This window comes from Grampus griseus (assembly GCF_964374135.1).
Source record: "Grampus griseus genome assembly, chromosome: 4".
NCBI lineage: Eukaryota > Metazoa > Chordata > Mammalia > Artiodactyla > Delphinidae > Grampus > Grampus griseus.
In genome coordinates this window covers 110,387,717-110,400,296 of record NC_138997.1, presented here as the reverse complement: position 1 = coordinate 110,400,296, position 12,580 = coordinate 110,387,717, and positions in this window count along the sequence as shown.

The window sequence follows — 12,580 nt, the reverse complement described above, 5'->3', positions numbered from 1 at the left end:
ATAAATATTATGTCTCAGGTTCTACTTCCTGGAGAATCTATCCTGCCAAAAATATATATTTCATATATTGTGGCAAATGTTTCTCAGAAAATGTTTTTCAGACAAATGTTGCCTCAGGACCTTTGCACATTCTCTTCCCTACGTCACTTTACCCTTGGCTCTCTCCTACTTACCCTTTAGGTACCAACTAAAATGTCACATCCTTACCAAGTCCTTCCCTGATCTTCAACCTAAATCAAGTCTCCCTATTATTTTCTGTCATAGCTTCCTATATTTTCCTTCATAGCACTTATCTCAGCTTTTAATCCTATTAATAGGCTTATGTGATTATTTGTTTATGCCCTAATTCTTCACCAGACTCTAAACACCATAAGGGCAATGATTTTCCTAGTTTTTCCATTCTTCATCCAGTTACTATCATAGTTCTTGACACATGGTACATCTTTAGTAAATATTAGTTAATGAATGAAGGAGGGAGAGAAAGGACGAGTTCTCTTTCTAAAAACATTATTTTCAAACAAGGAAAAATCCACAGCTACTGAGTTTCTAATACAAGAATCATCAACTGAAATCATGAAACTATTCTGCATTCTTTTATTAGGCCATGAATTCTTTTGCGGTGTGAGCATGAGGTTTGATGTAAATTAATCCTGTCCTTATTTTCTTGCAATAGGTAACTTTAAATTTATTTCAAGGAATTGCCTTTGGAACCCAGGGTTCTTTTGAATCCAATCGGAAAACCGTTATTCCATATAATTAGAATAGCATAAAAGAGGAAAAACATAAAGAAGTTCTATGGTTAAGCCATTTAAAAACAAAATTAATTCCCACTGCTCAAGGCCTAAAGGGAAAATCTAGAAAGAGGACAGAGAAAATGGGTTGTCTCATTAGATTTTGTTCAGGACCTATTATTACTAATTTAGTAGCTCACCCTTGAATTGCATTAGAGTATTACTATGATTACTAGATTTATAATATTACAAGGGATTTATAATGTGTCGTTTGGAACTGAAATTTCTCATGATTATTTTAGCCTAGAAGCAGTAATAATACTTAATGAAGCAAAACTTTCTATTTCTTCATGCCATTTAGCAATGTGTAGTTAAATCACATGGGATTCTTGTATGATGGATAAATTTTATTACATCCAATTTAGTAAATAGCCAGAAAAACTGAAAGTTTAATACAGGTGTATTCTGCACATCACTGGGACTTGGTTAAAAACAACTTGATTGTCTTCTACTCTATTTTTAAGAGGTGTATGGGCCTCAGGACATGGACTTATTTTCACGTATATATGATCATTCAGAAAAGAATTTCTACATGTTAACAACAGCAACTTTTTTTTTTCAGACAAAGGGGAATAAAACTAATTTCTCATCTTTCAACCAATTATGTCTCTACTTGCTGGGTGAGTCTGCTTCTTGGGCCATTTGTTTCATCAAAACTTGGATCAATATCTTTTGTAAAATAGGAAAGAAAAACGTTAAAAAAAAATGAGGACAGACAGATGTCTCATCTGCTCTTCAGTCATGACAGTTTTAAAGAGGAATCCAATATAACAACATACTTTTTTTTCTTTGTCCTCTATTCTTCTATCCAGCTCTTCTTAACCACTTCTACCAAATTACTCCTAAGGCAAAGGGGAGAGAATATATGCCCCTTCCCTTTACTAGATGTTTACCGCCAGCAATTCTGAGGTAGAATTTAGGGGGTCAGTGAACTTGGATTTTTAAAAAAAGATTATGTCTCTATTTTCACTTACTTTAATTAAAATTTAGCATTTATGAATGTAGGCAACAAACCCTATAGTAGTGTTAGTATTATATATGATTTTTGCTTCCAATAGAAATGGTATATAATTGTTATATTATTTTTCGGATATCGCAGGTGTCTCTAAATATCATTTATATCTGTCACTACTTCAAAATTAGGGTAGTTATTAGATCTATTTCACTTAATGCTTCTGTGAAGAAGCATGTATCTTATTAGATACGATGTTTTTTCTAAAATATTTTTGTAAATACATTTCAGTGTAATTGATTTTCTTTGTAGCTATGTATTTTATTTTATGCGTTTACAAACATAATTTTGAGAAGAGTTTCATAGGCCTCATAGGTGGCTCGTGGGGTCCATTGAACAAAAATGGTCAGGCACCTCTAAAGCAATTATTTTCAAACCTATTAGACCTAACTTTTCCCTTTTTTAAAAATTGAGGTAAAATTGACACAATATACATTTAACCATTTTAAAGTGTACAGTTCAGTGGCATCTCATGCAGACAAAATATTGTGCAACCATCACCTCTTTCGTTTCGAAATATTTTCATCACTACAGAAGAACACCACTTACCCTTTGAGTAATCACTCCCCATTCCTCCCTCCCCCAATCTCCTGACAACCACTAATCTTTTTTCTATCTCTAAGGATTTGCCTACTCTGGATATATCATATAAAAGGAATCATACAACACAAGACCTTTTGTGTCTGATGTCTTTCACTTAGCATCAATGCTTTTGATGTCCAACTCGTAGAATATTTCAGAACTTCATTCCTTTTTATGGCTGAATAATATCCATTTGTATGTATATACCACAACTTGTTTATCCAACTCAACAACAAAAAGACAAATAACTTATTCAAACGATGGGTAATGGACTTGAATAGACATTTTTCCAGAGATCTACAAATGGCCAAAAAAAAAAAAAAAAAAACCACAACCCACAGGAAAAGATGTTCAACTTCATGGTCATTAAAGAAATACAAATAAAACCCACAATGAGATACCCCTACACACCCACTAGGATGGCTCTAATAATTTTTTTAAAAAACAGGAAATAATTATGACAAGGATGTAGAAAAATAGGAATCCCTGTACATTGCCGGTGGGAATGTAAAACGGTGCAATTGTTATGGAAAACAGCTTGGTGATTCCTCAAAAAGTTAAATATGGAATGGCCATATGACCCAGGAGAAATGAAAACATGCCTACACAGAAACTTACATAGGAATGTTTGCAGCAGTGTTATCTGTAATAGCCAAGAGATGGAAATAATCTAAATGTCTATCAATGGGTGAATGGATAAACTTAACTTCCCTTTTAATAAGAAATCTTTTGTAACAGCATCTTTACTTTCTTGAAATGAAATTGATAGATAATAAAACTTATTACACCGATAATTTTCAAAAAATCAATGTAATGCCTATCATATAAAAGACATAAAAGAAAAGTAGTTTGTAATAAAATTATGCATATTTCAATATGCAAATACTCAGGTACCAGTACTTGAGACTTACTAAGTAGTCCTATGTTTGCATCCACATATAGACTCACTGTGAATTAGGAGTTATAAGTGCAGACTGATACAGTATTAGAGATTTGAATATCACAAACATATTAAAACAATGCAAAAAGCACTTTGTGTTATATACAAAATGACCTTAGTTTTTAGGCGGAGATAATTTTGGATAAAAAAAACAGATTTGCAGATTTTGCACCTACTTGAATGTCTGATGGGAGATTTGAGAGCAATGAAGGACATAAGACAATACTTTCTTGGGTAGGCCTATCTAAGTGTAGGATGGTCAGCACCCCTGGGCCCTATACACTAAATGGCAGTAATGCTCCTCAATCTTTGTGACATCAGAAAACACCCTGACAATTTCAAAAATGCCTCCTTGGGGGCAGTACTACCCCTTTGAGAACATGTGACCCAAAGTTTACTCCTTGAATCTTGAAGTTTCTCTGAAGATTCATGTTTTATCCTTAAAATTGAATGCATATCTGCATTCTATGATACAGTATAAGTGTGCCTGTTTAAATATATACGTAACTCTCATGTATCTGAACTGCATGGAAGCCAGTCTCAGTATATTTCATCTTCCTTAAAACACTAACTTAACTCTGAAAGTGTTAATGAGTAATATAGACGTCCCTGTATCCTTCAAAGGACGTCTCAGGAAAGAGGTACACTTCACCACATATGGCAAAACTTCTTTAAAATCTGTTTTAAGACTCTCTCCTCTTTTCACAAAGTCCCTCTGTCTCCCCAGATGTCTGTCCTTCAGCTTTTCCAGCCAGACTGGCTTCAGATCTTTTCACAATTCTCTCTAAATGTTTCACCTTAACATGCTCCACCAAACAGAACAAATATTAGACAATAAAAGCCAGTGACCAAGTTTCCTGGTCCCTCCCTCCAAATGGACACAGACTCTGCAAGGAAGTTATGATCATATTTGTCTTTTTGTCTCTTTACAGTAGAACAAGGAGTTCTGGCATTTGAGTTTTTGTTTTAAAGGCTTCTGGGCTTTAGGAAGGGACCTACGGGAACACATGGGCCCTCGGATCTGCTCTCTGCAGCCCTGGCCCCGGCTTCCTCCTAAAGTGGCCCTGATTCTGATTGTGCAAACCGTTGTGGTGTTGACAGCCCCAGTGCCTTCCTCCAAGTAGCTGCTTAACAATTGCTTTACAACAAATTGATTTGTTCTCAGGGACTCTTCTGAGAGTGTAGAGTTAGGAAAAGAACTGTGAAACAGTGTCACTTTAGAAAATAAAACTTACTATTTGTGTTTAGGCATCCTGAGGTCTAAACCACCAAAACTGAGGTTCAGAGACCCACACTTTGCTCTTGGTCAGGTGGTTAGATGTGTCACACAAGATGGAAATCTCTTTTTCACTTCAACCAAATATATAGGATACTTTCTTTATTCAAGATACCCAGAGCTATGTCCTAATATTTAGATGTCTACAGGTACTATCTCCACTTTTTCATATTCTTCCCTCATCTCAGTCCAAACGGCTTCCTCCACCTTCACAGGGTTGTCGATGACCTCCTTGTCAAATATGAAGGTCAAGTCTCATAACAAATCAGAATGAGAGAATCCAGAAGAGAGCATTAAATAAGACACTTTTTAATTAGAAATTAAAACTTTTAAAGAAAATCAAATATTTCAGTTGTTTCATCTGTAAAAGTGCAAGCAAGAAGAGTAGTAATTTTATGTTGTACACCTGAAACAATACCTCAATACATGTTTTAATTAAAAATAGATTGAAAAATAAAAAGAGAAGAGTAGCAATTTTACAAGAAGTGGCAAAAAAGTTCACTTATGATCTTTGCAAAAACTAAGTGAAAGAGTTTTAATTAAAAGAGAAGCCATTTTTAAAATAATAAACTACGGTAATAAAAAGTAACTAATAAATGAAATGTTAAAAGCACAATGAATACACAAATTCATGAAAAATATAATTCTAACTTAAAATTCTGGCCCTTGCAAGAGAAGACAAACATCTTTATGTAAATTATGTCAATTAATTTATAGTAATTAAGTCACAGTTACAAGATCTGATCCAATTCAAACTAGTTAACCTCTCTCTGTTCCATGGCTACAAACAACATCCTCTGGTTATTAATGTTAACAAGATAGACAAGATTTTTAACAATTGGTGGAAACAAGCTTTTACTCACAAAAATCTGAAAGCAGAAATCTTACCAAGATGACTCTATAGTCATCATGTAACTTTATTTAGAGAGGATAGTACTTACACCTACCTAGGCAGTGGTCAGGATTTTGATCAACACCAATGTCTGGAGGTAAGTGATACAGGGCTTTCCTGTATGAGGGAGCCACCTTATTTCTATCCTGTTGCTCTGATGTATTCGATCTCCATTGCTGAGGTAACCTTCACAGTTCACAGTGACTGCTACAGCTCCAAGCATGGCATCTTCAATCTACCTAGCAAGAAAGAAGAAATAAAAGAAGGATGTATCCTTCTCTTAACAACACATCCCAGAAATTGCATACACCACATATACTTGCGTCCCATTGAGCAGCACTTAGTTGACTGTCCAGAACTAACTATAAACTAGCAGTCTTTTTTCAGGGTGGTCATAAGCCCAGATGAAAATTAGGAACCATACTACTACAGAAAAAATGGAAACTGAATATTGGAGAATAACCAGCAGTCTGCCATAAATGTCATTTTCTTTTCCTATATCCAAATTGCCTGGAAATGTCGGTGAAAAGTTTACATATTTCTACTCCAGTTGTGAACAAGGTTCACATTCTTGGGCACCTGAGTTCTTTCAGCATCTCCAATTATTTCATGACAGTTAAAATTAGGAGACTGGTCTACCCAAGTTCCCAAAAAGATCTCTAAGACATATCATCACTAGTTAGTTAGACTCCCTCCTTAGATCGTAGATCCTAAGATGTTTTTGTCAACAGTAGTGGCTTTGTAATGTGTCAACCTGATTAGGCTACAAACTATAAGGCAGACGCTCCCATAAAAAAGAGGGAAATTTCTTTTGTGCATATACCATGATGGTTGTATCATTTTATTGTTTCCTGACGTAGAAAAAAAGCTTAATTGTTCTTTTAACCTTTGAAATTCAGATGTTTCAACAAGACAAAATCCTATTAAGATAAAGTTGTGGGCTAATTTCTAATGATCTATATATTCTTAGAATGAGACCAAACATTCCAGGTGTCTGATTCTTAGACATATTATTGCTCCATAGCATTAAACACAATGACTTTCTTCTTTAAAATAAAAAAATTGAGGTATAGTTGATGTACAATATTATATAATTTTCAGTTGTACAACATAGTGATTCACAATCTTTAAAGGATATAGTCCATTTGTAGTTATTATGAACTATTGGCTATAGTCCCTGTGTTGTACAATACATCCTTGTAGCTTATTTATTTTATACATAGTAGTTTGCATCGCCTAATCCCCTACCCCTAACATGCCCTTCCCGCCTTCCCCCTTCCCACTGGTAACGACAAATTTGTTTTCTAGATCTGTGAGTTTCTTTTTTGCTATATTCACTAGTTTGTTGTATATTTTAGACTCCACGTATAAGTGATATCATACAGTATTTGTCTTTCTCTGTCTGACTTATTTCACTTAGCGTAATGCCCTCCAAGTCCATCCATGTTGTTGCAAATGGCAAAATGTCATTCTTTTTTATGGCTGAGTAGTGTTAAACGATGGCTTTCTTTAGTAAATGATGAAGAGAAGAATTTTCCCCAGAGAATTCTTCCTCAAATTAACACCATAAAGTTTCCTAATACTTGTAGTTACCCATTGGGAGAATCCAGCATATAGTTCTAAGGGCCCTCTTGCCAATGGCTTTCCTTAACTCTGGCAACAGATTTATTCATAACTGCCAACAAGTTATGTGCATCCTGATTTGAGTAAACCGGCAAACGTATTAAGCCTTTTTAGAATACGAAATGTTTACTCAAAATGAAATATTGACACTCGTTATTTTGTAAATTACATTTTAGAGTGTTACCTAGTTTATCTTGCATTCAGAAAAGTAAGTAAGGCATTTTATTAAATAAGTTTTCACTTATTGTTAATCATTTAAATCCTCATCTTTCATTCCCTACAATTTACTGAAGTATTAAAGAATCAGAATTAAGAGTGTGTTATAGCAATAAGAAGAAATAATAGGTAAACCAGGTTAAAGTTCTTTAAAGATTTTCAATATGCATTTCTGAAGGTAATATTTATTACATAATATTTAATTATTTCTAATTTAGCCCAACGAGGGGCTTGCATCATTGACATCCCCTGCAATTGTCAGGCAGCAAGTCTCAATTCTAGGAGTTTACAAGTTGGAGAGTAAAGACAAATACACACGAAACCATTAAATAACATTGCCAGAGTTTATATTGATAAAACACGCCAGAGGTTCTTGAATAGAGGATTGATTCTATAAACTGATGGTTTAGGAAAACGTTTAGAATAGCACGCAGGAGGAACCAGAATAGGAAGGAAAACACAAGGTGTGTCTAGATATTGACAATGACGCAAATATCAGGTGATAAGGACCCAGACGTTCCTCCTGGCAGTGGATATAGAAAGGAATGTTGGATTCGAAAAAATTTACAAAATTTGATGCCTGATTGGAAGTAATGGAATAATGAGAGAAGAGTCAAAAAAAATCACTCAATTTTCTCTACAGAAGAACAACAACAGCAACAAAAGAAAACAACATGTGATGTTATTCTCAGATAAAAGGAAAGAAAAGTGGGAGATTAACTTGGAGATAAAATGATAAATTTGCCTTGGGACATGTTGAGTTTGAAACAGTGCAGACAGCTCTTATTGAAGATGGAATGCTTTTCACTGGTTGGATTCTCTGAAGAGCAGACTTTGAGATCAAGTGTGGTATGTACAGTGTTTACTAGGTTGCACCCTTGGGACTGGTACGTGGAAGTGAAGGCAAGAAAGTGATACTGGGTAGAGGGAGAAGTTGAGCTGTGATGCAGGCCCAGCAACAAGTTCAGCTGACCCTGCAGGACACCCTAGAGCATAAAAGGCCAGTTAGATTCGCCCAGTGTAGGGTCAAAATCATCGAGCTTTATAACCCCAATGATTGGATGGGCTTCCCTGGAGAGGGGCATGACTTGGACAAAGCAGCTAAGGCTGTTCCTGGAGAGGCTGACAGCCAAAGCAAATAGCCCTTCATTAAAGGGGGCACATCCCAGTAACTCCCACAATTACAAAACTGTGGTGGAGATGAGAGTTGGAGCTAAAGCAAAGTTAGTTAATTAGTGAATCCAGTTCTGTTTCTGCTTCTAACGTTGGTAAACGTAACACAAAATCTACCATGGTTGTAGTTGTCATTTTCTGAAATGCTGGATTATCCTAGCAGGAAATAAAAGAATTTTAGAATTGTGGAGTAGTCATTCATGTGTTGACTTTTATAAAAGCACATATGTCTCTAAAATGAATGATTATCCTTACCTACAGCATAATAAATAAGCAAATTTAAAAACTGCTAATTACCGTTGCTCATGCTTGCTAGCCAATAGCTAGCTTCGGGGGCTGGGCCATGAAATACAGCAGTAGTCAATAAAAGGAATGAGAATTTTAAAACAATTCTGAACATTTCCTAACTTATCTGTTTAGGGACACATAGACTGTGATATTTCACTGGTTTTTGAATACTTTATCTAAAGGGGTAACTTTAAAAATATTTTTATGTTACCAAATGTTTAAATTTTTGTCATATTAATGACAAATAAATGTTCACATATATTTCTAAATATTATCTAGAGTACATGTTCATCCACTATTTGTCAGCCACACTTTTTCCTTCTAAATACAATTTGCTTATTTATTATGCTGTAGGTAAGGATAATCATTCATTTTAGAGACATATGTGCTTTTATAAAAGTCAACACATGAATGACTACTCCACAATTCTAAAATTCTTTTATTTCCTGCTAGGATAATCCAGCATTTCAGAAAATGACAACTACAACCATGGTAGATTTTGTGTTACGTTTACCAACGTTAGAAGCAGAAACAGAACTGGATTCACTAATTAACTAACTTTGCTTTAGCTCCAACTCTCATCTCCACCACAGTTTTGTAATTGTGGGAGTTACTGGGATGTGCCCCCTTTAATGAAGGGCTATTTGCTTTGGCTGTCAGCCTCTCCAGGAACAGCCTTAGCTGCTTTGTCCAAGTCATGCCCCTCTCCAGGGAAGCCCATCCAATCATTGGGGTTATAAAGCTCGATGATTTTGACCCTACACTGGGCGAATCTAACTGGCCTTTTATGCTCTAGGGTGTCCTGCAGGGTCAGCTGAACTTGTTGCTGGGCCTGCATCACAGCTCAACTTCTCCCTCTACCCAGTATCACTTTCTTGCCTTCACTTCCACGTACCAGTCCCAAGGGTGCAACCTAGTAAACACTGTACATACCACACTTGATCTCAAAGTCTGCTCTTCAGAGAATCCAACCAGTGAAAAGCATTCCATCTTCAATAAGAGCTGTCTGCACTGTTTCAAACTCAACATGTCCCAAGGCAAATTTATCATTTTATCTCCAAGTTAATCTCCCACTTTTCTTTCCTTTTATCTGAGAATAACATCACATGTTGTTTTCTTTTGTTGCTGTTGTTGTTCTTCTGTAGAGAAAATTGAGTGATTTTTTTTGACTCTTCTCTCATTATTCCATTACTTCCAATCAGGCATCAAATTTTGTAAATTTTTTCGAATCCAACATTCCTTTCTATATCCACTGCCAGGAGGAACGTCTGGGTCCTTATCACCTGATATTTGCGTCATTGTCAATATCTAGACACACCTTGTGTTTTCCTTCCTATTCTGGTTCCTCCTGCGTGCTATTCTAAACGTTTTCCTAAACCATCAGTTTATAGAATCAATCCTCTATTCAAGAACCTCTGGCGTGTTTTATCAATATAAACTCTGGCAATGTTATTTAATGGTTTCGTGTGTATTTGTCTTTACTCTCCAACTTGTAAACTCCTAGAATTGAGACTTGCTGCCTGACAATTGCAGGGGATGTCAATGATGCAAGCCCCTCGTTGGGCTAAATTAGAAATAATTAAATATTATGTAATAAATATTACCTTCAGAAATGCATATTGAAAATCTTTAAAGAACTTTAACCTGGTTTACCTATTATTTCTTCTTATTGCTATAACACACTCTTAATTCTGATTCTTTAATACTTCAGTAAATTGTAGGGAATGAAAGATGAGGATTTAAATGATTAACAATAAGTGAAAACTTATTTAATAAAATGCCTTACTTACTTTTCTGAATGCAAGATAAACTAGGTAACACTCTAAAATGTAATTTACAAAATAACGAGTGTCAATATTTCATTTTGAGTAAACATTTCGTATTCTAAAAAGGCTTAATACGTTTGCCGGTTTACTCAAATCAGGATGCACATAACTTGTTGGCAGTTATGAATAAATCTGTTGCCAGAGTTAAGGAAAGCCATTGGCAAGAGGGCCCTTAGAACTATATGCTGGATTCTCCCAATGGGTAACTACAAGTATTAGGAAACTTTATGGTGTTAATTTGAGGAAGAATTCTCTGGGGAAAATTCTTCTCTTCATCATTTACTAAAGAAAGCCATCGTTTAACACTACTCAGCCATAAAAAAGAATGACATTTTGCCATTTGCAACAACATGGATGGACTTGGAGGGCATTACGCTAAGTGAAATAAGTCAGACAGAGAAAGACAAATACTGTATGATATCACTTATACGTGGAGTCTAAAATATACAACAAACTAGTGAATATAGCAAAAAAGAAACTCACAGATCTAGAAAACAAATTTGTCGTTACCAGTGGGAAGGGGGAAGGCGGGAAGGGCATGTTAGGGGTAGGGGATTAGGCGATGCAAACTACTATGTATAAAATAAATAAGCTACAAGGATGTATTGTACAACACAGGGACTATAGCCAATAGTTCATAATAACTACAAATGGACTATATCCTTTAAAGATTGTGAATCACTATGTTGTACAACTGAAAATTATATAATATTGTACATCAACTATACCTCAATTTTTTTATTTTAAAGAAGAAAGTCATTGTGTTTAATGCTATGGAGCAATAATATGTCTAAGAATCAGACACCTGGAATGTTTGGTCTCATTCTAAGAATATATAGATCATTAGAAATTAGCCCACAACTTTATCTTAATAGGATTTTGTCTTGTTGAAACATCTGAATTTCAAAGGTTAAAAGAACAATTAAGCTTTTTTTCTACGTCAGGAAACAATAAAATGATACAACCATCATGGTATATGCACAAAAGAAATTTCCCTCTTTTTTATGGGAGCGTCTGCCTTATAGTTTGTAGCCTAATCAGGTTGACACATTACAAAGCCACTACTGTTGACAAAAACATCTTAGGATCTACGATCTAAGGAGGGAGTCTAACTAACTAGTGATGATATGTCTTAGAGATCTTTTTGGGAACTTGGGTAGACCAGTCTCCTAATTTTAACTGTCATGAAATAATTGGAGATGCTGAAAGAACTCAGGTGCCCAAGAATGTGAACCTTGTTCACAACTGGAGTAGAAATATGTAAACTTTTCACCGACATTTCCAGGCAATTTGGATATAGGAAAAGAAAATGACATTTATGGCAGACTGCTGGTTATTCTCCAATATTCAGTTTCCATTTTTTCTGTAGTAGTATGGTTCCTAATTTTCATCTGGGCTTATGACCACCCTGAAAAAAGACTGCTAGTTTATAGTTAGTTCTGGACAGTCAACTAAGTGCTGCTCAATGGGACGCAAGTATATGTGGTGTATGCAATTTCTGGGATGTGTTGTTAAGAGAAGGATACATCCTTCTTTTATTTCTTCTTTCTTGCTAGGTAGATTGAAGATGCCATGCTTGGAGCTGTAGCAGTCACTGTGAACTGTGAAGGTTACCTCAGCAATGGAGATCGAATACATCAGAGCAACAGGATAGAAATAAGGTGGCTCCCTCATACAGGAAAACCCTGTATCACTTACCTCCAGACATTGGTGTTGATCAAAATCCTGACCACTGCCTAGGTAGGTGTAAGTACTATCCTCTCTAAATAAAGTTACATGATGACTATAGAGTCATCTTGGTAAGATTTCTGCTTTCAGATTTTTGTGAGTAAAAGCTTGTTTCCACCAATTGTTAAAAATCTTGTCTATCTTGTTAACATTAATAACCAGAGGATGTTGTTTGTAGCCATGGAACAGAGAGAGGTTAACTAGTTTGAATTGGATCAGATCTTGTAACTGTG